Source organism: Engystomops pustulosus, chromosome 6, assembly GCF_040894005.1.
Source record: "Engystomops pustulosus chromosome 6, aEngPut4.maternal, whole genome shotgun sequence".
Lineage (NCBI taxonomy): Eukaryota > Metazoa > Chordata > Amphibia > Anura > Leptodactylidae > Engystomops > Engystomops pustulosus.
In genome coordinates, this window is record NC_092416.1 from 148,249,448 (window position 1) to 148,274,601 (window position 25,154).

The window sequence follows — 25,154 nt, forward strand, 5'->3', positions numbered from 1 at the left end:
TCAATCCCTGAGCATTAACATTAAAATTAATTTTAAAAAAGGCTTTTGTCTAACCAGATGAGAAGGAGTCATGGATGTAAGATTATAACTACAAGTGTGCGGAACAAACCCTGATGTCACCGACGGCTAGTAATTAGAGGTCAGACTTCGTCTTAGAATAAGTAACAAATCTGGAATAAATCGGCTGTGGATAAGACAAATCCCTGACCATGGGCCGAGAAATTTCCTTCAAGCTCTTAGTGTCTGAGATGTACAGTAAAGAATGTCCATAGACAGGTCAAACAAGATCTCGGAGTGGGCTAACACACTCCTTAAGTCTGCAGCGGCCATTACTGGCCTACCAGGCTGCAATGTTCAGGGTAATAAAAATCATGTTTATATCATTTATTTTATGAATTCTAATAGCGCCACTTACTCCCAATGACAGGAGAGATGACTGTCCGAGATGGAAACACAGGCAGGAATAGGACCTGCTCTGAGGTTTGTTACAGGCAGTCGGCACACACACAGGCCGGAGGTATGAGCCCATAGAAATACTTAGGATCCTGTTATGGCCATTGAAACAATGGCTAGCTCCTGTCCAAACGTAACAGCCGTGTGAACACAGCCCAAGAACGGAGCGATACAGAGTGTATGCATGAACATACCTCCATTCAGGATCTTGTCCGTGTGACCCATGGGGGGGCCTCTAACAACCAAATGTTTATGTCTAATCCTGTTTATAGGGAACAAAAAAAAAAATGTGGGACTATCCCACCCCCTTTGAGCAGAAATCCCACAAGTGCTGTGAAAAGTAAGATGGTGGACTTAAAGGAGTTGTTATAAAGTTATACAGTTTTCCAATATTCTTTTTGTGCTCGTGATTTTCTAGATCTCTGCTTGCTGTCATTCTATAGGAAGCCTTATTGTTTACTTACAGTGGATAGAAATCTGTCCATGGTCATGTGATGTCACACAGGTGCACTGCTAGTTATACAACACAGCTCTGATTTATGGCTACGATATAACGAGCCATGCACCTGTGTGACATCACATGACCCGGTTACATCCACAGGAAGTAAATAATGACGCATCCTACAGAATGACAGCAAGCAGAGACCTAGAAAAGTGTGAGGAATCAATACAGAAAGCATAATGGAAAATGTAATAACTTTCACCATAGCAGTTATTTGCTGACATTGGACAAACCCTTTAAATTGTGATAAGCTGTGGTCAGACACAACCAACAGGTAATAATGAGTCAAAGGGGTGGGTTTTATGTCAAGCAAACATTTATATTGTCAGACAAGCATGTCAATTGTAAGCGATTATGTTAATATAATAACAGTACAGGGAAACAATATTCCTCGTGCCACTGCCAATAACAAATCTCACGTCCAATCACTTTTTCCACCACCCCGTCCAATGACTTCTCATACACACTTCACTGCACATTGCTCCCGATTAATATTTAAGCTGGATTTTTCTTTTCCTTATTTAATTTGGTCTCCTTTGACCTACTTTGGATATTACATGCCCGTCCATTATCTGATCAGGTCTTTCAGATTATAAATGTTATTAATACAATGAAGAGACAGACGTGATAAGACGTGTTGTGCCGCCAGGTTTAAGGACATTACATCTGGCCCCGCGGCATCTTGGTAAATAGCCGTCAGGATAAACATTGATATTGGAGCTGGAGGCTGCATGACAAACGCCACATTAATCTCCGGATTTAAGGATTAGGCCTGTGAGCTGATACACTCCTAGGGGGTAAAGGTTGTCACTAGTAGATTCTGATGAGAGGAAACTAGATTTGTGTCTTAATGATAAAGAAGCACTGGTGGAAAGGACATTTCATTAGAGGAAAACAGGAAGGTTACAAATCTGTGACATTAGCCGGCTTCTTGTTATTAGGTAAAGGCAATGAAGGAAAGATGAGGAGCGTCTTATTTGCCTGCACATACTGGCTGCTTTCCTGTTATTATAATACAGTTACTGATTACTGTATTTTTCAGACTATAAAGGCACAAAAAATCCTTTGATTTTCTCAGAAATCAAAGGTGCGCCTTATAGTCCAGTGCGCCTTATATATGAACCCTACTTACAGACAACAGCTGCCTTGAACTGTGCACAGGTCTGCCACCTGCTGGTCATTCATCCTTATCATCAGGTGCGCCTTATATATGAACCTCAACGTTTTAGAAGGCATTTATTGATGGTGCGCCTTATAGTACGAAAAATATGGTATATACTTTTCTTTTTTTTAAGAGGACACCACTTTTATTATGCGTTTTAGACTCTTGTGTGCCCAAGAATAAGACCTGCTCTAAGATTTGTGGCTGCCCAGTCGGCACATCTTGTGTATGAGCCTGTAGAAGTGAAATTTTTGGTGTGCTATCAGTTAAGGGTGCGATCACATGTGGCGCGCGTGTTGCATTGACAAATGCAACACAAGCACCCTGGGACGGGCCTTGTCCAGGTGTTGATGCATGCGTATGTGATCAGGCCACGTGCCCCCCACGTGCCCCCCCCCCCCCCCCCCGGGTACGTGTTTCTACCCTCAACACAAGCGTCACGTGTGGCTGCAACCTGAATCTACAGACAGAACTAGGACAAAAACATTGGGAGAGATCAAGCAGAAGTGGCTGAGAGCCCACAGCAACCAATCAGAGCTCAGCTTTCATTTTCCCACAGCGGTTTATAAAATTAAATCTGAGCTCTGATTGGTTTTCATGGGCAACTAGAACAGTTTTACCTCAGAAACTTCTAAATCTCCATGGTCTGTGTGCATGTAGCCTTTGCCAGAGACGTCCTTTCTAGAATTGCCACTTTCATGTGAAATCTCACCAGTTTACCAATTAAAAAAAAAAAACTCTAAAGTCATATGCAAATGAGCAGAGAGGTGTCAAGTTTAGAGGCTGCAGGGGGAGTGTCACCATCTTTGGTTCTACAGCACCTAGAAACCTGCTTTCACATTGTATCGGGCTTGTGGTTCAGTCATTTACAGAACAGGTAGTCAAAAAAATATCCGGGAATTAAATACTCAGCTCATATTTCCCCCTCTTATTGTTTCATGACTGTTTGTGATATACAGGCGGTCCCCTACTTAAGAACACTCGACTTACATACGACCCATAGTTACAAACGGACCTCTGGATATTGGTAATTTATTGTACTTTAGTTTTAGGCTACAATGATCAGCTATAACAGTTATCACAGGTGTCTGTAATGAAGCTTTAGTGTTAATCCTGGTTCTTATGACAACCCAACATTTTTTAAATCCAATTGTCACTGAGACCAAAAAAGTTCTGGCTGGGATTACAATGATAAAATATACAGTTCTGACTTACATACAAATTCAACTTAAGAACAAAGCTACAGACCCCATCTTGTATGTAACCCGGGGACTGCCTGTATTATTTTATTTATATCTGTTCCCTATGATGTGTCAAGCGCTACAGAATATGATGGTGCTATATAAAGATTATTATTAAACGTATATTCTGCCACAAATTTGGGACTATATGTCCCCAAAGACTGTTATGGTGACCAAGCAGTACTGTACTATAACTGAGGAAAAGAAAGAGCTGGCTCCATCTTTCGCCTTGTTTTCAGCTGTGCGGCGCCATTTCCTATGGAGAGGGGAGCGCCTATCCCTCCCACTCTCCAGCGTACCGACACGTGCTTGTCCGTGCGAGCACACGTTCGTATAAATGTATAATTAAACTTTATAATTAAACTGTAGATCACAGAACCACCAGCCTGATGTGATTTGAAAGATGAGATTCTTGTACTTTATAGGACACCAATAACATGTTTCTAGGTACTACAGAACCAAAGATAGGGGTGTATGCAGTGATACTCAGCCTCTAAACTTTCAGGGAAATACGACTCTTCTCTGCTCATTTTTACATGACTTTGGAGGAGATATTTTATAGGTAAACTGAGGAGATTCCACATAAGAGAACAACATCTATAAAGGACAGTTAATCCCCTAGGACAGTGATGGCAAACCTTTTAGACGCCGAGTGCCCAAACTATATCCAAAACCTGCATATTTTTTTCAAAGTGCCGATGCGACAATTTTAAACAAACTTATTACTCCCTGCTCTGTCACATGTTTAAATTGTTTAGGCATCTGAGGAAGCCAATACAGTAGAAATAAGGAGAAAAAGCTGTGGTTATCAATGTAGCTTCCTTCTAGGGTCCTGGGCTGGCTGGGACTGCAAAAGGCCTTGAGTTCTGTCTGGCGGAGTCTGCCGTGGGGTGATAGCACGGGTGCCCATAAAGAGGGCTCTGAGTGCCACCTCTGGCACCCGTGCCATAGGTTCGCCACCACTGCCCTAGTAGGTTAGCGGGGGGCTAGTAGGTAAGCGGGGGCAAAATCTTCTGCCAATCAACAGGTGGTTGTAAAGTTAAACAAATCCGTCTAAAATTGCACCCAATTTATCCCCTTTAGCTATTTTGGTAAAATTGATGTATATTTAGACTGGTGTACATTTACACACTGTTTACACTGTCTACATTTTTAGTATACCTTTCACAATCTTCCAAAGCCCCATGAAGCGGAGATATGGTGAGTGCATAGGGTCCTAATCCTGTCTGTGACATGCAGTAAACAAGGTGATCTTCCCTTCCCTGACTAATGATATTTGCAAGGTTGAAGGGTCACAATGGATTATTCTTTAACATGGCACAGTCACTATTTTGGGAAAGAAAACAGAGGGTGATGACATTTATCCTTCCATGCCACAGAAATAGCTACAACTCTCCAGTATAAGCAAAGCATCAAACAACTCATACCCCAGCTAGTAAAATAGAGGGGGTATTGGGGTACATTGTGTCTATAGGGAAGTAGCTTTAGAAGATGTGAGTGTAAGAAGATAGATAACTGTATACTACGGGATAGGTGCCAAGTACTGCCAACGCAACACTATAGTAGGACTTGAGTTACACGATGCTATTCAAGACACATGGCTCTACTTCTCTTTCCGTAGGAGCCAATATCACTCCACCGAAGTGCAACTCAGTCAATTTCTACTTCCGGGAATGTAATGATACTAAGGATGCGGTAGAAGGCATTCAGCAGGGTGGATAATCACAGTCGGAGAACCACTGATATACAATTCAGGCCCTAAACCCTTAAACAGGGGCGTAACAACAGTGGTAGCAGCCATAGCGGCTGCTATGGGGCCCACAGTGTTAGGGGGCCCTGGTATCCGACTAAACACCCTAAAGAATGGTGAATATGTACTATTATATACATATTATGCTGCACATTGTACATCACAATAGTCAGGAACTTGGATAAAAAAAATGTCAGGTGACGGCAGGACTAGGGATCTTTTATCTCTAGCTTCCTGCCATCTACTTCCCCCATGGGGTCTGCAGTTACCGAGACAGGTATGTTGCCTAAACCGCCTGGGATAAGAAGACTGCCTGGCGAAGGGGTAAGGGGGGCCCCATTCAAAAGTCTGCTATGGGGCCCAACCTCTTCTACTTACGCCCTTGCCCTTAGACCTCATAATTCTAAAGGGGTTAGCCATTTAAATAATACAGAAACCTAAGGAAATTTACCAAAATATCCTGTCCCCCACACATTACAAAAAACATGTGGTAAGTTACCAACCCCTTTAAGGCTCAGCATACTGTAATTGCCCTGAATGCACAAGAGTGACTGACCTATAACCTGTCAGACAGCAGAAGGGGGATGATATCCATGGTGAATGGTGAATGTAAAGGCAGCTACCAAGAAGGCAATGACCTCATGTCATCTCTCATTGTCATCTATAAAGGGGGTTGCCAATAACATTGCTGAATCCATATGTTGCTGGAATCCCTAAGAAGTCCAGATACGGGAGATAAAGTAATGATCAAGGGGAAGGGGTTTTTACGGCTTCCTGTCAGTAATCCGGTTGAAGTTGCTGACAGGGAACAACATATCTCAAACTTTGCATCAAATGAAGATAACAGACATAATGGCCCAGCCAGGCTCAAGAATGTCCACTGCTGGAGACAGGCTTTTAGGAAAGAATACAAAAAAAGAATACAAAAACTCTCCAAAAATGTGACAAAACAGAAAGATATGACCAGGTGACTCACTTGTTACATTATAAACCAACTAACAAAAAACATGGCAGCTCATTCTAATAATTTAATTTGGTATTCATTTACAATCTTAAAGAGAAGTCAAGTCAATTGGGACCCAAAACCAACTACAGGTCTTTATGGACCTGTGTTTTAGGGTCCCAGATCGAACTGTATGACAGCTGTCTGTGAGCTCAATGGAAGAAACAAACAAAGATGCGAGTCCGGCACATCAGACTCACATCTGAAGATCTCGGCGCTGGGAACTTCCTCCTCTTGCCAATACGCCGGCTTCATTGCGCATGCGCCAGACCTACAAGCTTTACCAGAGCCCCCTGTGTGCTGTAGCTTCAGAGGCTGTTACTCTGTCTCCATCTGCACCTTGTTTTCTCAGCACATCCCCTCCTCCCACTAGCTGCAGGGAGAGGGAGTTTCAGCCCATAGTGGGAACGGGGAAGTGCTCCTTGCACACTGTAACAGCCTGTCAATCTGCAGCACAGAAGAGCTCTGGTAAAAACTCCAGGAGCCCTTCAAGCTCATTAGAATAATTGTAAAAGTTGATTTTTAGAAGTAAGGAGGCCATGGATAACAAATTTAAGAAGATTATCACAGTCACGGTGCCTGGATCTAAAAGTAAGTGTCCCTGGTTTATCAAGATGGATTTTTATGATAGATTTCCTGTAATGAAATATATTACAACACAATATATTCCAAGGTTTACCGTAGACACGTTTTAAAGTTTGCATAACTTTCATTAAATATGGCACAAAAATATTTTGGTAGCCCAACAAATAAAACAGGGTCATTCTACTTGTCAACTAACGGTAAAAATTTCATGGCCATTAAGGTGTTAATGAATTAAGACATTTATCTCCAGCTATAATATATACAATTTATGTAGGGGTTTGGTTTTTAGGCTATTGGGGGGGGGGGGGGGTCAGACAGCCGGCACACTAATTGATCATCAATCAGAAGCGGCCCGGGGTCTTGTGTATCCCTTTAACCAGACATTTTATAGTGACACACCCCTGGATTGAACTACGATATCAGTCACTACAAATGACAGAGCTGTGGCCAATAAACAATGAATTCAATTAGCTAGTCTGATATTGATGGTCCTGAAGAAAGGCCATCAATACTCGGCCTGGGATAACTCCATATACATAAGAGATGCGAGGGAACAAGATATAGCAAGTACATCAAATGCAAAGTCATCACCACATGGGAAATTACTCTGCCACATAAGAGAGGTGTTGGGCATCCTCCCTGAATCCACTGCACAAAGCATTGTGAGGGTAGGGGGATACGCTAGACACCATGGGGGGCATTTATCAGGACCTGTACACCAGGTGACACAAGAGCTTACAGTCTACGAGGATGAGGAGGTGACACAAGAGCTTCCAGTCTATGAGGATGAGGGGGTGACACAAGAGCTTACAGTCTATGAGGATGAGGGGGTGACACAAGAGCTTACAGTCTATGAGGATGAGGGGGTGACACAAGAGCTTACAGTCTATGAGGATAAGGGGGTGACACAAGAGCTTACAGTCTATGAGGATGAGGGGGTGACACAAGAGCTTACAGTCTATGAGGATGAGGGGGTGACACAAGAGCTTACAGTCTATGAGGATGAGGGTGTGACACAAGAGCTTACAGTCTATAAGGATGAGGGGGTGACACAAGAGCTTACAGTCTATGAGGATGAGGGGGTGACACAAGAGCTTCCAGTCTATGAGGATGAGGGGGTGACACAAGAGCTTCCAGTCTATGAGGATAAGGGGGTGACACAAGAGCTTCCAGTCTATGAGGATAAGGGGGTGACACAAGAGCTTCCAGTCTATGAGGATGAGGGGGTGACACAAGAGCTTACAGTCTATGAGGATGAGGGGGTGACACAAGAGCTTACAGTCTATAAGGATGAGGGGGTGACACAAGAGCTTACAGTCTATGAGGATGAGGGTGTGACACAAGAGCTTACAGTCTAAGGATGAGGGGGTGACAGAAAGACATAATAATAATAATTACAGTAAATTAATTTACATAACAAAGATAATGTATCAAGTTGCATCACAGAGTTTGTGTCCTGTCACAGGGAAGCCATTGATTGCACAAAACTGGAAAAGTTATCATGGCATCTGTGCCAAGATAAGCTCTTACACCCCGGCGCTGGAGATCCAGATACTTCGGATTAAATCAGGAACAGGGAGAACATTAAATAGGTTCATGTATGTTTTGTACACAATGACGTAAACCAATGTCATCTCTCTGGATTCAGCCCTTGCACATCACTGAAGACATCACCTTTGTGAAATACCCAACCAAACCCAACACTAATCGACCCAAACCCAATGCTGGCAACTATATCTGCCAAGGGCAGAACCCAATACAAACACAATCCCTAGAAATATCAGTAGATCTGAGAGTTACTATCATTGTATTATTATCTGTTCTTCAAAAAAATACAACCGTTCACCAAGAACTAAAAAGAGACGAACCAAACTGGCCCAATCCAGCCAAGCCCCAGGGGTAAGTGAGGACACTGATCCAGCCAATGTTGAGGAGAGATGATGAGTAAAAGTGACAGGACCAAGAGCCCCTCCTAAATACATCCCCCAACCCCCACAACCCTAACTAAGGGATTCACCATATTTAGAAATTCCCCAGTCTGCATGATGCTGAAAGGGAACGTATAATTTCTATTTTTGTTGTTAATTAAAGCCAGATATTGGAACATTTTTGTCTCTTCTGGTGTGTCTGTAGAGGATAGTAGCTATTTTTTGTTACATATTCAGTACATTATCACAGAACTTTTACCCAAGTTATAGAAACGGGTCTGTAGTAGCGTTCTGAGCATGCTCTGTGACCTGCAGAGACTTCTATTCACCTACTGTCAACACTGGATTCTGTGTTATCTACTCCCTGCATTATAGGAATTTTAGGTTTCTAGGATCAATTTTTCATCTTCAGCCAAAACAAGTCCATATAAAGATAAGATAGTACTGCACCAGAAAACCTTAGTGTAGAAATACACCCCAAGCCTCATTAAGTCAGGAGGAAAATGAGCCCACGGTGATGATTAAGTACATGTTTGATTTTCAAAGGGGTTGTCCCAAGAAGCAAGTTAGGCACAATGCTGTGGATCTAACCTGCTGATCGGTGGGGATCTCCGTGAATGGATCCCCACGTCATGACTAGAGCAGCCGGTTGCACATACGTGGGCTGCCCGTTCATTCCCACCGAGCGCCATACTCAGTAAACCTCATCAGCTCCATACAGATGAACGGTGCAGCCTTTGCATGCGCATGTGGCTGCTCCGGTCATCTCGGAGTGCGACTGTGGATAGAGCCTAACTTGCTTTTTGAACCAACAATTTTTTTTTACTATATTTTGTCTGTTTAAATATATGATGTAATGTCAAATTTCTGATGTTGATACTTTGGGATAATAAAAAGTTTATGTTTTTTAAATAAATGGTAACATAAAAAATTAGAAATAAAAAATGACCTAAATAAAAAAAAAAAAAACATTTTTGCATGTTATCCCCAATCTACAGAATAGGGAATAACAAGCGGCATGGTGAGGGTTTGTATTGCTGGGACCCCCATGATCAAGAAAACGGAACCTTATCCTCACTAATTAATGGAGCGCAAATGAGATCAAGAGTCCAAAAACTCCATTCAATGTATGACAAAGTCAGAAATTGCTGGTCTGTGTGAGCAATTTTTAACACTCTGATACTAAAGAAAAGAGCAGCTGGACCAGTCACTCCATCCGCTAGTAGGAATGGACCTCCTTTCTGTGGATTTCTTGGGTACCATCCATTAAAAATGACCATACGGGAGTGTAAAAATACTGACTCCAAGACTAGAAATGCTACTGGATGACTACAAATCTGTGCAAGTACTGATAAACAGAAGATGGAAAGGATAGTTGTAAGAAATTGTTGAAAATTTAGAAAATTGCATCTTTGCTTCTTAAAGCAGAAGAAAATCCTCTGTTCTATTCTATTATTTTATAACACAGACGACTTGTGGAGGGATGTGAAGCAAACCCCTTCTTGCTGTGCCTGATAGATCTAGAGGCTTCGGCCTCCTGGGCTGCTCTACACCAGGTTTTGAGGTTTTACAACTGGCTCGACCCCCTTTATGCCACTCCACACCCGCTTAATGTAGAGCTGGTGAATGGGGGGTAATTTTTAGTGTGGGAGAAAATTGGCGTACAGGGTTTGATAAATCTCACCCCCAATTGACTGCAAACGCAGACTACAGAGAAAATGTTAGTAGTCTGTAACCATTGAGATACATTGATACAAAAAGCAGATGTATAGTATACAACAAATCGTACAATCATTTTAACGAAGGCTATTTACAAGGTTTCCTTGTTTTCTTTTTTATTTTAAGTGCATAAAAAAATCCAAGTAAATATATGCTTTAAGAACTGAAACGGGCCATATGAGGATGAAGACAATCAGCACAAGAATAGCACTTTCTTAAAATACAGCCATGAAAATTATAAATAATTGTGGCCCATTTAGCCACAACCTGCTGAGCGTACTATGGTATGCAGAGTAAATTCTGAGGCACCGCAGGAAGATATGTAGTAGGATGGTCACATACCAATGTACACACTCGGAGCAGCTAAAAATATGTCACAATGTCACACGACCAGATTTACACCGCTCTCTGCTCATTGATCAGCTTACAGGCTAATAGGGGCATTTCAGAAAAACTCACATACCCTCATATCAAAAATTAAGCATTTTCCCTTTAGACAGGCTAAAAACTAGATGTAAACTAGGGAAAGTTTAAGCCAAGTTCCACTTTTAGGCCCTTTGTAAGAATATTCTGATACTGAGAAGCTGAGACTGAGCCCCGTGTATAAGCCGACTGCCTCAGCCACAAATTTTAGAGAGTGTCCTATTCGTGCAAGCGGCAGGCGGTCATTTTCTACAGTCATTGGCGCATGATCTGTGGCCAGATCACGGCAACAACAGAAGTCTACAGTGCAGCCGTTTGGCTCTCAAGAAGAGGGGAGGGGTGAGGAGCGCTCACTTCGCTACCCTTCTCCACTTGGCCGTGTGCTCTGGTCTGGACGAGCATATGGCTGTGTGAATGAGGCCTAAGCGAGTTACTGCTGGTTGATGAACTACATATTTGTTTAGTTTGAGTAGGTTACATCTCGTTTTCTTCATATGCTCGGCATAGACGCTGTTCCCACCGTACATGCTGAACATATCCATAGAGTATATTGCCAGACAGACTAATCTTTTTTGCCTCTGTCTGACTAGTACACATTGCATGAGGTATTTCCCCCCCCCCCCGCATCCTATTTGGAGCCAAAGGGGTACGGATGCATCGTATTGCATCCACCCTTGGCCTCTGCAGAGTGTACGCTAAGGGAGGTCCCAACTGATGTGAAGTGGGGGAAACACACTGAACCTGAGCAGCGGACAATCACTGGTTGCTGCCGATGTTTAATCCTCCCTTTCTAAGGTGAGGAAATGAATAGGATGACGTATTCCAATGTATGTATATACAGGGGTATACATCCTAGCCCTCCTTTGTAAGTATACAAGGGAATCCGCTATACATGTCCTTAAAACAGAGAGCTTAACCTGCAATGTGAACATAACCTTACACAGTAAGACTTGTCCACTATCGACAAGCAGAGCCAGAAGAAGGACTCTTTTCCTACAAGCCTGACTTATTATAGTAATCTTCTGTTTTCAGTTTCCAACAATAACGTCTTACCAATAAAACATAATGTCAGTGTGGAGGGTCGGATTGGAAGCGCTATGACGGCGATGTGCTACTGGTGCTGTGGTCAACGTCTGACTCATCACCTACTACTGGAAACAAAACGCACACACCAAAAGATACCAATATGTTATAAAAAGATACCAACATGACAAATTAACCAAATAAATGACTTATCCCCTAAAGAGTGAAGCGAGCACGTCCCCTTTATAGAACTGCCACTGCCGATAACAAGATCACTGTGCAAGGAAAGTGAAAGAGATAAGAGGAGGGGGAAACAGAAGTGTGAAATCCACCCGCAAGGGGCAGGTCCTGTCCCCTCACAGGGGAATCACCACCACCAAAGAGAGAAACGAAAATGTAAGGGGAAACGAGATGTGGCTGGCTTTATTCAACTCACTGATCCAACCTCATCTCTGGCTGATCCCAATTACAGAACTGCGTCCTTGCCTCCATGTGTTACTACCAATACGGTGTATCCATAGAAAAGATTCCTAATCCCTTCCCACTGATATTATGTTATACAAAGGTCTCTGACTACTGACACCAGTCCTCAACCCCAATGGATCTTTCAAAAAAATCTACAAATTTGAAGTTTTCATAGTTTATATAGGGCTGTATTTCAAAATAACTTTGTTTTTTTGGTGTCACAATGTAACTGATGAAACTTCAGGAGACCAGGGCCGGTGGCTCCGGCAGTCTTTATTGCGGTCATCACAGCTGACCTCACACACCAATGATACACGAGACAAAGATCCATTGTTTGTGGTCTGTAATGTTTGTGTGCATGCCTAAGGCTGTAGACTTCTCTACAACAAAACCAAAATGTTTTCCCATTTACACCTACATATTGTCCACAACCAGTTCTGCAACTTACAGTAAAGAAAAAAAAAAACTAACATTTACAAAAAAAAAAAAGTTTAATTCAATTGATAAAACATCCTTTTTTTTTGGACTTTACAAAAGTTCATTTCACTACCTGGCCAATATGTTGTGAGTCCCAGAGAAAGGCGGGTTATGCAGCTGCAGCAGCCTATGTGCCTGTATCTCGGTCTTCTCAATGACTTAGTTGTCTACTCTTTACTCATCCAAATCCCTACTGTGCTCAAAGCACATGACAGGAAGAGGGAGACTGTGTGTTGATCAGGGGGAGGGGAGCTGGATGAGTGAGGAGGAGAGGAAGAATGAATGTAGGAGACTGGGACACAGGTTGGTGCAACTGTCCCCATCATTTGTGTGTATGAGGCCTAACTCAAACTAAGGTTACATTCACACTAACATGTGCCCGCCGTACCGTAGCACAGGGGAGTCGGCGCCGGGGAGAGGAGGAGGGGGTGAGCAGCACTCACTCCCGCTCCTCTCCATAGATAAACATGGGGCACGGTGCCCTATTCTGGGGAAAGATAGGACATGTCCTAACTTTCTCCCGGCTACGGAACGGTACGGGGCCGCACGTGTGAATGAAGCCAGAGTTGAAGGACAATCCCTCATTTGGTACGTTTACAGCTATGTGTTTTACAGAAACCCTCCCCTAGGTCAGGTTCACATAAATGTATAAAGACAGTTAGGCCCCTTTCACACTTGCGTTTTTCCCGCACGTGCTTTTGATGCGCAGGACTTGCATTGCACTCTGACCCATTGTAACCAATGGGTCTTTTCAGACTTGCATTTTTTTCACGCACACACGCGCGTTTTTTTAACGCGCATTTAAATCTCGACATGCTCTACTTTTGCAAGTCACGCGCGTGAAAAACGCACCATACAAGTCAATGAAAATGCATCAAAAACGCATTGTACTCTGAGACACTTGCAAATGCAATGCGTTTTTCACGCATCAATTGCCATAGAAAAGATAAAGCTCAGTCCTGAGTCCATTTGCAATTGCATCAAAAACGCGCATGAAAAACTGAGACACTGAACAAACTGACTGAAAACTGATTGCACTCTGATGCAAAATGTGTGTTTTTCACTGACCAAACCGTGATCGCACCCTGATCAAACTCTGACGTGAAATGCAACGCGAGTGTGGAAGGGGCCTTAATGTAATTTGTATGTCTGCAGAGAGGGGCAAACCATACGCATTTACACAACTGTCCCCACCTGTCTCCATTTCAAATGTGACCCAATGCAGACAGGATACAAACAATAAAGCTTTGCCTCTAAAAAACCCATAAAATATGATTTTGTAGATCCCCTCTAAGTGTCCTAATTCAGGGCATCCGCATTACCACCACATCAGTTGAGGCTTTTAGCCTCCAGTTGAAATACAGTACGTAAGACGATAGAGGCCACGTAAAAACAATAGTAAAGAAATAAAGTAAAGGATTTCAGAATTAGTCACTCTTTAGATCATGATTCATATTTAACAGATTTAATCATTGTGAGGTTTCAGAAGATTTGGTTAAGATCAGCAAAAAAAAAAAAAAGTATATATCATGGTTTACACAGTATACAGAGGTACAACCTATATTGGGTATACAGCAGCAAAACGCACACTGGCGATTTTGGTCAGAAAAACCCACTTAGGCCTCATTCACATGGTCGTCTGGGGGGGGGGATGTATATGCGGCCGCAAATACGTCCTCATAGACGGCAATGGCGCCCTAGCGGTGGTCCGCGCCATCCACGGGAAAAAGATAGAGCATGCTTTACCTTCTCCCATGTCTGCGGCCGTGCCGCGCATTTTCTTTGGAGGGGGGAGGGGTCACCTCCTCCTCCTTTCCAGCTTGGAAAACTAAAGCTGGAATGTAGAGATCCCATAAATGACCAATGGTCCCATCTAATCAATGTACTCTCCTGGCCTTGGAGTTAAAAAGATCACAGAAAAAATTCCAAACCTGTTTGGGATTAGACTTTGTTCACACCGGCTCAAGTTTTTCCGTTGTTCTACTGCCTTATAGAAGCAAAACAACCATAATGGCAGTGGTGGATCCATCTCACGAAATGAATGCAACCCCACTCAATGTATAACATTCATTAATGCAGTTTGTAAGGACCTGATGTTTCCGTTCTAGTTCGGCCCGTGTGTCCGGATCAAACTGGCAAGCATGACCACGGCTAGTTGCGATGAGAGTCAATTCGCCGGATTGGCTGCCAATACGTTAAATAAGTCCAGGTTGTGCAGGTAGAACCCAACCAGATATATCGGGTCCATTCTCTATTAGCGTGCTGTTCCAAACTGTCCAAATTTTTACATCTCCATTTCAGACCCAAAGTCTATGGGTATTTTCACGCAAACCAGCCCACAATCGGCTGTGAAAAAACGATGTTTTTGCGGTCCATTTGTATCCGTTTTTCACATAACTGCATCAAATATGATCCATGAAAAACTGTTCTAACTAGGACATGCTCCACTTGTACTGGATCGGTCACACAGTCATATCAGCCGCCGATGCTGGTCCACTAAAAATGGATGGCGTCCTTCCAAAAAAACCTACATCACACAGCCAGTTTTCCCTGTCGTGTGTATCAGCCCCTACGTCACATTCAGACATCATTATTCTGCTCAGTATTTCCCATCCATGTCTGTACCCAGGAGTGGAATGTAACCTGTGCAAACTACAAATCTTTCCATTATTCTATGTTTTGTTTCCACTATAGGTTTACAATCACTGATAGAGAATGCTGACCAAAATACTGTCATCTGAATGGGACCTGAGATAAAAGGTCTGTGTCTTCCCATTTCTCCTGTCCATGGGTTACATGTCATTAGCAGCTTGGATAACAATCCCTGCTCGATTATGTGATTTGATTTACAAACGGGTGTAAAATAAAATTGTGTAGCACCGGAAGAAAGAAGTGATGAGAAAACTGCAACTCATGCTAAAGATATTGCTTACATCGCAGATGACTAATAGTAATACACCACCAATAACACAGCCGGTATATTACCAGATACTAGACAGAATATGGTTTCTCAGATCTTATATGTACTGGGTTATTGCTAGGGTTTGCGTTCATGGCGCTCTACAACCGCTAATGGGTAGGTAACCAAAAAGTCTGTTAAAACAAACCTGGAGTGGGGCCAAAAGGGTAAAGAAGTCCACAGAGTTAAGTATAAAAGTAAAACTTTATTTGCTAATAAAGGAGAGGTACATGACTACTTGATCCCCTTGAAAAATAGGCCAACCCCCTCCCCCCACCAGACCTTGTAGTATTTTTGAAAATACCGTTGGGGCTAAACCGTCTGGACCAAAATAATAATCCTTAATCTCCCACTGTCAGCACCAGGCGGGCCCCAGCAGGTCCATTTCCACGCTGTGCTGAACAATAGGAGGGCTTTCCCATGTTGGCACGTCACCAGCACAGTGTGTGAGGAGGGCTGACTGACTGCCTCTGTGTTATGGCCAAGACAAACTTCACGTCCAAGTCAATGCATTGATAAAGAAGGAGCTCACCTTCTGGGCCAACACAAAAAATGCTTAAAAGGAGTCAAGAGGACCGTCTGGGACCAGTACCTGTGCAAACAGCTTTGGCCAGGGCTCCATTTTTAAATGGAGCATATTAACAACAAGTACCTACAATTACCTTTTCAAAATACATTACAGATTGATGACACCTTTAAGACTTGGTCAGTATTTTTTTTGTTTTTATATTCTCTCCTTCCAAGAAATGTAACTTTTATTTTCTAGAACTCATAAGCATATAAGGGCTTGTTGAAAAATTTTTGATACAAGAACAATGGATAAAATGTCATCGCCTATTTCTAGGTGGGGGAATGGATTCCAAAATTATTCTGTGGTTCGGTACAATTCGATTAAAAAAAAAATATTTGTTTTTATGTTGATGAATTTAAAGGGCACCTACCACCACGAATCTACCTATAAAGGTAGATCGAGTGGTAGGTGGATGTATGGGACGTGAGGATAGCCCTTTTTAGAGCTAATCCTCACGTCCCCGCTAGCCTAGCATAAACTTTATTGCCCTAATATGTTAATTTAATTACGCGGCTACCGGGGCGTGGAGTAGCCGGACACGAGGCTACACGGCGCGGCTACTCCACGCCCCAGTAGCTGCTTTCCCCCGCCTACCCTGTGATCTTCGGCGCGCAGCTCCTGGCAGCTGCGCGCCCTCGTCCGAGAAGCCGGAGTTCTGCGCATGCGCAGTAACTCCGGCCTCGTTCCCGAGATCGCGCATCTTGGCCGGAGTTACTGCGCATGCGCAGAACTCCGGCTTCTCGGACGAGGGCGCGCAGCTGCCAGGAGCTGCGCGCCGAAGATCACAGGGTAGGCGGGGGAAAGCAGCTACTGGGGCGTGGAGTAGCCGCGCCGTGTAGCCTCGTGTCCGGCTACTCCACGCCCCGGTAGCCGCTTAATTAAATTAACATATAAGGGCAATAAAGTTTATGCTAGGCTAGCGGGGACGTGAGGATTAGCTCTAAAAAGGGCTATCCTCACGTCCCATACATCCACCTACCACCCGATCTACCTTTATAGGTAGATTCGTGGTGGTAGGTTCCCTTTAAAGGGAACCTGTCACTAGGGACCTCATTTTTCACTCAAGACAGATTGTTAAAGCCCATGACACCTGCAGTGCAAATCTGCCTTTCTGCCTTTTCTAAGCATTTGCATTACAATATAATTGTGTGTTATAACTTACCTTGCTCCCTGACAAAATCCTGGGGTAGTCACAGGGGCTGGACTTTGGTTTGGATTCATTTCAAAAAAACAACATGTGGCTTGTCTGAGCTGCAGACTGTCTCCATGTTTGTGCTCCTGTACAGCTTGTCCCTCCCTCACTGATGTCAGACTGACCAGGCTGTGACCTCTGAGAAGAAGCAGGAGGTGGAGCTATACAGGAGCACAAAGGTGGGGGTCAAGCTCTGAGGAGTGGGTAACACAGACAAGCTGTTTTTTGAAATGCATCCAAACCAAAGTCCAGCCCCTGTGACTACCCCAGGAGCAAGGTAAGTTATAACACACAATTATATTGTAATGCAAATGCTTAGAAAAGGCAGAAAGGCAGATTTGCACTGCATGGGCCATGGGCTTTTACAATCTATCTTTAGTGAAAAAGACTAAAGAGATACAACTATTCTATTGCCTTACTAGAGTTTGTTTTTTGCCAGATGAGATAAAGTTTTAATTGGTAACATTGTGTAGTACATCTGTCCATAAGATTCTTTTTTCTGGGGGACAGTTTTTAAAAAATAGCTATTTTAGTATGGTTAACTTGTTGCTTTTTTTAAGTGCATTTATCGTGCAGTATAAATAAATGTAATAGGCACATTTGTAACAAACACTGCAATGCCCATTTTAAGGGGGAAAATTGTCAGCCAAACAGGAGCCAATGTATGGCCTCTGCATCCTACAATTGGCCATGGAGTGCCTGAGGGAATTCTCATCCCTCTGTCTAACCTTATATAGATGCCGTGCTCACTTGAGACCATGGCATCTCAGGGATTGAACTGCCCTGAACAGGGTACTCTCCGCTCAGAGCAGGTGCAGCCTTGTGTAACCACCTACACCCTTCCTATGCTCCCACGGGCGCTCATCAGGACAATGGAACGTGAGGTGTCCTGCATCAGGAACAGGTTTCAGCACTTTCGACAGTATTTTGGCCCATATTTTGCAGTTATACGCCAAAACCAGCAATACAGCTTTGTAAGTATAACTTTTTATATGTTTTTGAAGCCTGTTTTACTCTTATGAAAAATATTGCTGTGGTAACCAGACACAGACCGCAAATGCACTTCACATTCAAAAATACATTTCTCTGACAGTTGCAGACACCACCCCAAAGTAACACGCAATCTCAAATGTTGGTGTGAACGCTGCCCGATTCTTCTTAATAGAAGTCCAACCTGTACAGATTAGCACACAGACACATTAATACATATACGATACACACCTAGGCATAAAAATAGGAGAATAAGATATTGGGAAATCTATAGGTCTGTAGTTTATCCGGCGATGCACGTGCTCTCTGATAAATTGCCTGATGTAGTAAAACCTACAATGACCGTGCCATCCATGCTCACACAGAGCACGGACGAGGAATATCTACAGGATCAGGGAAGAACGCTCCGGCATGACTGAGCTGGTGACATTAATCTGTTTGCGTGTGCGAGCTGTATGTTAATTCTCCGCAGATTGAAGTCAACAGGTTCAGATGAATCAGATGCCAGGCATCCTCATCGCACTACATCAATTTCCAGGGGTCAGTACAGCCTGGGAACGATGTGTACTGGAGGCGTATAATTACTCCAAAGAGATATGGACTGAGCCAGGATGAGGCGAGGATGCTACAAAACCGGCTCAAAAATGGGAAATCAAATCAGCTAAAAAATACAGGACCATTTTGTGAGCAGCCCATCCTCTGGGTGAAAAGAAACGTCTCCATCATGGACACAATTCCATAGTTGTAGTTTCATAGAATTTATAGATTAAGAGGTTTAAAATAGCTGTAAAATATAATATTATACAAGTGAATCGACTTCTTCAAAAGGACCCCAACCACAGACATTAATGAGAAAGTTTAAAGATCTACAAGATAAATTTTTTAACCCGTTTTTGCAGATGTCCTTTTTACCTTTCCTCTAAAAACCATTACTTAATCTGATCAACCTACCAGTATGTTTTGGAGTGTGGGAGGAAAATGGAGGACTCAGCGGAAACCCACGCAAACAGGAAGAGATCATACAAACTCTTTGCAGATGTTGACTTGAACCCAGGTTCCCAGCGCTGCAAGGCTGTAGTGCTAACCACTAAGCCACGTGCTGCCCCTAGTTCTTTTATTTTTCTGTGTACAGAGCTCTAAGAGGGACTTATCTGCATAGCAAATTATACTTTCTAGTGCCGGTATTTAATATCATATGCAATGTACTGGGATGATGGGGGAAATAAAAAACAAACATTTTCACATCTTTCATTTAATTTTCTTTTCATTTTTCACCCTCCGGACCAGTTGACACCACCCCTTCATTCGTTGGGTCAGTACAATTACTATATATCATTTGTTTATACAGTTATACACAATTTTGACACAATGGGGCTTATTTACGAACACAGTTCGTCAGTTTTCCCGACTTTCCGGAGATCGCTCCAAGGATTGTGTCGCATCTGTGCCAGCTTTCACGCGACAGAAATGGGGGGGGGGGGGGTTAGGTAAGGGTGTCGGACTAAGCCCGGGACTTAACATTTACATTTCTGAATTTGTGACGCAAGCTAAGCACTTACATGCACCAGAAAGAAGAAGAAGGTGAACTTCGTCAGGTCTGATCGGGGAAGCAACACAAGCAGGATATTGGGCGCACTATCTTCATGAATCGCGGCAGATGTGCATTCCGGCGAACACTCCGGATTGGGGATCATGCAGGACCGGGTAAGTAAGCGTGCCCCTAATAGCCTTTTCATACTCCAGTGTATGGACTTGTATAGTGTAATTTTTTTGAGTTGACCTTTTTAATGGCAACCATTTTGGGGAATGTACAACTTTTTGATCACATTTTATTCAAATGTTTACACGTTGTAAAGTTGTGTTTCGGATATCTGGATGCCATTTTCCGATACAGAGTTAAATGTTAGGAATAATAGTTTTTTTTGACAGATCAGGAATTTTGGGATCAGGCGAATGTTTGAGCTTTAAAGGAAATCTACCATTTGCTTTTATGCATTAAGAACCAAACATAACTTGAAACTGCTGGAGCTACACTACACAAAGTGGTTTTGCTAAAAACAATTCTAAAATTCAGGAAGCATAAGGGAGGAGTTACTACCGAATACATTTAGAACTAACTGCTTGCATTTGGGAACTAGCAACGTATTTTTTTGGAGTAAATCCTTCCCTATGCACTTGCATTGAAGAACCCCTCCGTTATCTTTGTACAATTTTCATACTTGAAAATGGCTACATTGAGATAGCTGAAACGTTGTATCTTTTTCCACTGGTGCAATAAATATCACCATTGAATCACGGAGTGCTGCTTCCTCGTTGTTGGATTTATTTGTACAATGTAAAGTATTGTCTCCTGCTCCTTTAAATATTTCCCAATATCGGACATACATTTATGTTTTATTCATATCATGTATTGTCTTTCTTACAATGGCGTGCAGTGTAATGCAGGGTTCTCTGCATGTATTGAGAACATATCCTTTCTAAACAAATGTATTTACATTTTTACAACAAAGGAAATGTATTGTTAATGCAAATATGTGCTCAGTCATTTAATAGACAACAGCGGGAGACAAGTACATTGTAAATCTACAAGTTGCCCCAGGATTAACGCAATGGCGACTTCACTCCTAACATATCGATGTAGAGACAAGAAGCCTGGGCTGAATGGAACAAACCACCTTGTGACTTGCTCCTTGATGTTCATTAAGTAACTAAATGCCCAAGACAGGGATACTGTCAGATGTTAATATATCTTATATCTCATTGCCCCTGAAAAAGCAGACACAATGGGGCACATTTACTAAGGACCTAGCACCAGTTTCTCTGTCGGACTTTGCACGTTCTTGTAGGTGCACACTGCTTGCACAGGTATATAAGACCTTGACCGTTTTGTGGTGCGGCTGCACTGTTAATTATGCGACAAATTTCTGCGCTGAAGGGGGGGTTTCAGTGCTCAGTCGTACCCCTGCCAGATTTAACATGCAAAGTATGACAGAAGTGTGTCAGACGCCCCATGTTAAAGGTGCACCAAAAAAGAAAAAAAAAAAAAAAGGGCAGAGGGCAACAGATTCATGAAGAATCCGAATCTGGCTCCCTCCGTACTATGTGCAGTGTGTCTGTGTTTAGTGCAGACTGCGCTGTTCTTAGTCATTGTGTGCCTCTATGACCACACCACGTAGTAGGAGGGAGTACTGGAGAGGCCTCTCTGAAGGGAAAGAAAAAAAATGGGGGAATAATATATTATCTGTGATCCACATTTTAAGTAGAAGAGTAAGCAAGGCCTCCCCGTTGTCAATCCATCAGAATACAACATGAAGAGACTTGGATGAATGAATCACTCTAAGGCTACATTCACACGATGTATGCCCACCGTACCGTAGTACGGCGGACATACATCGGCGCTGCAGAGAGGAGCAGGGGATGAGCGCTGCTCACCCCTGCCCCTCTCCATAGGGAGATACAGCGCACGGCGCCGTAATACGGGAAAAGATAGGACATGTCCTATCTTTTCCCGTGCTACGGAGGTACGGTGCCGCACGTGTGCTGCACCGTACCGTTCCCGTACAGGGCCGTGAGCCCATAGGAGTGTATGGGGGACGTATATCGGCCATATATACGTTGGCCGTATATACGTCCCCCATACATGTGTGTGAATGTAGCCTAAGGCTACATTCACACTGCCGTATGGGGGGGGATAGTATAAACGGCCGATGTATATACACCGTATATACGTCCCCCATAGACGGCAATGGGCGCACAGTGTGGTACGGGAGCAGTATGGTGCCGCACCTTTCTGTTCCGTAGCCGGGAGAAAGATAGGACATGTCGTATCTATCCCGGGGATACAGCGCCGTACATCACTATGGAGAGCCCTCATTCCCTCTCCCCAACGCGTGCCCGCCATACTACGGTACGGTGGGCATACAATGTGTGAATTTAGCCTAACAATCCAAAATCTGATATCTGACGCAGAATTTGTTGCATTGGCTGTTTCTTGCCTTTTCTGTGCCTTTACAATTCTTCCTACTAACGCCAGATCTACAAGATTTATGACATGGGATTATTTGAAAAAGTTGCTTATTTGGGCGCAAACAAACTTTCCTGTCCCCTCTGGTTGTGCCTTAATTTGCAATTTTTTAACAAAAATGTTGCAGAAACACTGCATGGAGCTGTAAAAGCCACTATGATAATCTTCCATGCTGCCGGCTCCTAAGACCGTCTGATGACACATCCCCCCACTGATTTTATCATGGATGCACAAGGCACAGGCTTGTTGATCAGTGTCATGGATATCCAGCGAGGAGACCGTGTCCATCTTTGCCTTTCATCTTAATTTAATGACTGCAAAATGTTGACGTTGTGTCCTGTGTTTATGGATGTAGAATCATATCATTTCAGTCATTTCTAGCATTTTAATCTGTTACATTCTCAAAATAAAACCTGAGTGAAGTTGGCCCCCCCACCTTGTTCAAATAAAACAAAATTGGTGTCAAACGTTTGTGCTACGTTTGTGCTGGTTTGTGCAGCAGAAATTTTCGTTTGTGCTGATATCATTTTTGAGATTTTAATGAATGTTTCCAGAGGTCATCAGAGGTCAACCAGCCCCCCCACATTGCCCAAATCAAACAAAACTGGTGCCGAACAATTCTGCTACGTTTGTGCTGGTTTGTGCTGTGCAAATTTTTGTTTGTGCTGCTTTTGTTTTGAATATATGAACAAAAAATTAAAGTTCAAAAGTTCAAGCAGCCCCCCCACATTGACCGAATCAAACAAAACTGGTGTCAAACGTTAGTGCTACATTTGTGCTGGTTTGTGCAGCAAAAATTTTAGTTTGTGCCGCTATAATTTGTAAGTTATGTTCAGGTGTTCAAGGTGTTTAGGATGACCTGGTAAAAAACAAACCTAGTGACACTTCCCTGATTTGATCACCAGGGGGAGCTAGCAAACACAATGTACTTTGGAAGAAATGAACTCTAATGACCTTTGCAAAAAAGTATGAATATATTAAAAAAGATAGCGGCACAAATGAAAATTTTTGCTGCACAAACCAGCACAAACGTAGCACTAACGTTTGATACCAGTTTTGTTTGATTCAGTTAAAGTGGGGGGGCTGCTTGAACTTTTGAACTTTAATTTTTTGTTCATATATTCAAAACAAAAAGCAGCACAAACAAAAATTTGAGCAGCACAAACCAGCACAAACGTAGCAGAATTGTTCGGTCCCAGTTTTGTTTCATTTGGGCGATGTGGGGTGGCTGGTTGACCTCTGATGACCTCTGGAAACTTTCATTAAAATCTTAAAAACGATAACGGCACAAACGAAAATTTCTGCTGCACAAACCAGCACAAACGTAGCACAAACATTTGACACCAATTTTGCTTGATTTGAACAAGGTGGGGGGGCCAACTTCACTCAGGTTCAAAATGTCCTGTACCCAGTTTCCACTACAATTAGACATACTCCGAAAATAAGACCTAGTACAATTTTGTACTCCCCTGAAAATAATACCTAGCGGCAGTCATTGCTACAGCCCCCCCTACCCCATACATTAGTATTAGTCACAACCTCTGCCCTGTGATTTGTCCATTTCAAAAAGATCAAGCCGGGTCGTGCGGTGCCGGCCTTAGTATTGGTGTATGCTTGCTGTTGGAATAACGCCTGTAATCTCCACCGATCATGGACCCAGAGTCCCCTGTGTGAATGAAGCGGTAGAGGCGGATGTGATCACTCCATTCATTTCCATGAGACAGCGGAGCTCAGGAGATGCCATTAGATGCTATGGGGGACAAATGCAGCTGTATACTGAGTGTACACTCCCTCCCTAGTGATGTCCATATACGGTCAGCTACATAATTCGGGAGCTACCCTGAACATCAGCAGCAGTCAGCGATTAACTGCCGCCGCCTCTTCCTCAACCCTCGTTTGCTTTACTGAGGGAGGGGATATGTCGAAGCCCTCGGTTGTAAGGACATGTTGGAAATCCTCCCAACCTACCCTTACAATGTAGGCCTAAAAACGGTATGATTGTAGCCAACTTCCCAGAAATAAGTATCTGCATCTCTGTTCTGGCTAAAGGCCGGTTTGGGGTGGAAAGACAGAGAAAATTAAAGAAAACTAACTTATCTCTAATTTTATCAAGCTCCACCAGTTTACTCAAGTCTCGTGTCCTCACCAGATGTCAACCAACATCCGGCCTTGTGCGTTCATGAAGTAATCCGCCGGCTTCGCAGGGATATATATCCTTCTTCATTAAATGTTACAGGTCATCAGCCAACCTACAGAGCTGCACCTACACAGATAGAAGTACATAAATACATAGATCTGTACATTTTCCATGGAGTGGACTTTTTGTTTAGGCTTAAAGCGAACCTGTCACCAGGAATGTCATTTGTAGCTGGTGACAGGTTCCAATAGGCTATGCTATACTGATTTAAAAAAAAAAAAAAAAGCCTTTATCACAATTCTGAATGCTGCCCCTACTTTATAAAACTTCATTTCACATTACCTGGCTCCCTGTAACCAGGGGAAGGGGGCAACTGCAGCCATTCTGTGTCCGTGTCTCCTCATACATTCTCCCTCTCGTCCACACCACCCCCCTCACCTGCCTGCTTCATGCACATGACCGAAAGTGGGGAGGGAACTGGAAGAATGTATGAGGAGACTTAGACACAGGCTGCAGGTGGCTTCTTCACGTTGGGACTCACCACAAATTG

The 25,154-nt window shown here is 43.2% G+C and overlaps 1 protein-coding gene across 3 annotated transcripts in view; it reads right to left on the minus strand.

Moving 5' to 3' along the window:
* The window catches only part of LOC140064633 (signal transducer and activator of transcription 5B), a 105,003-nt gene that overhangs the window by 36,424 nt on the left and 43,425 nt on the right, over positions 1 to 25,154 (minus strand). The window lies entirely within an intron of this gene.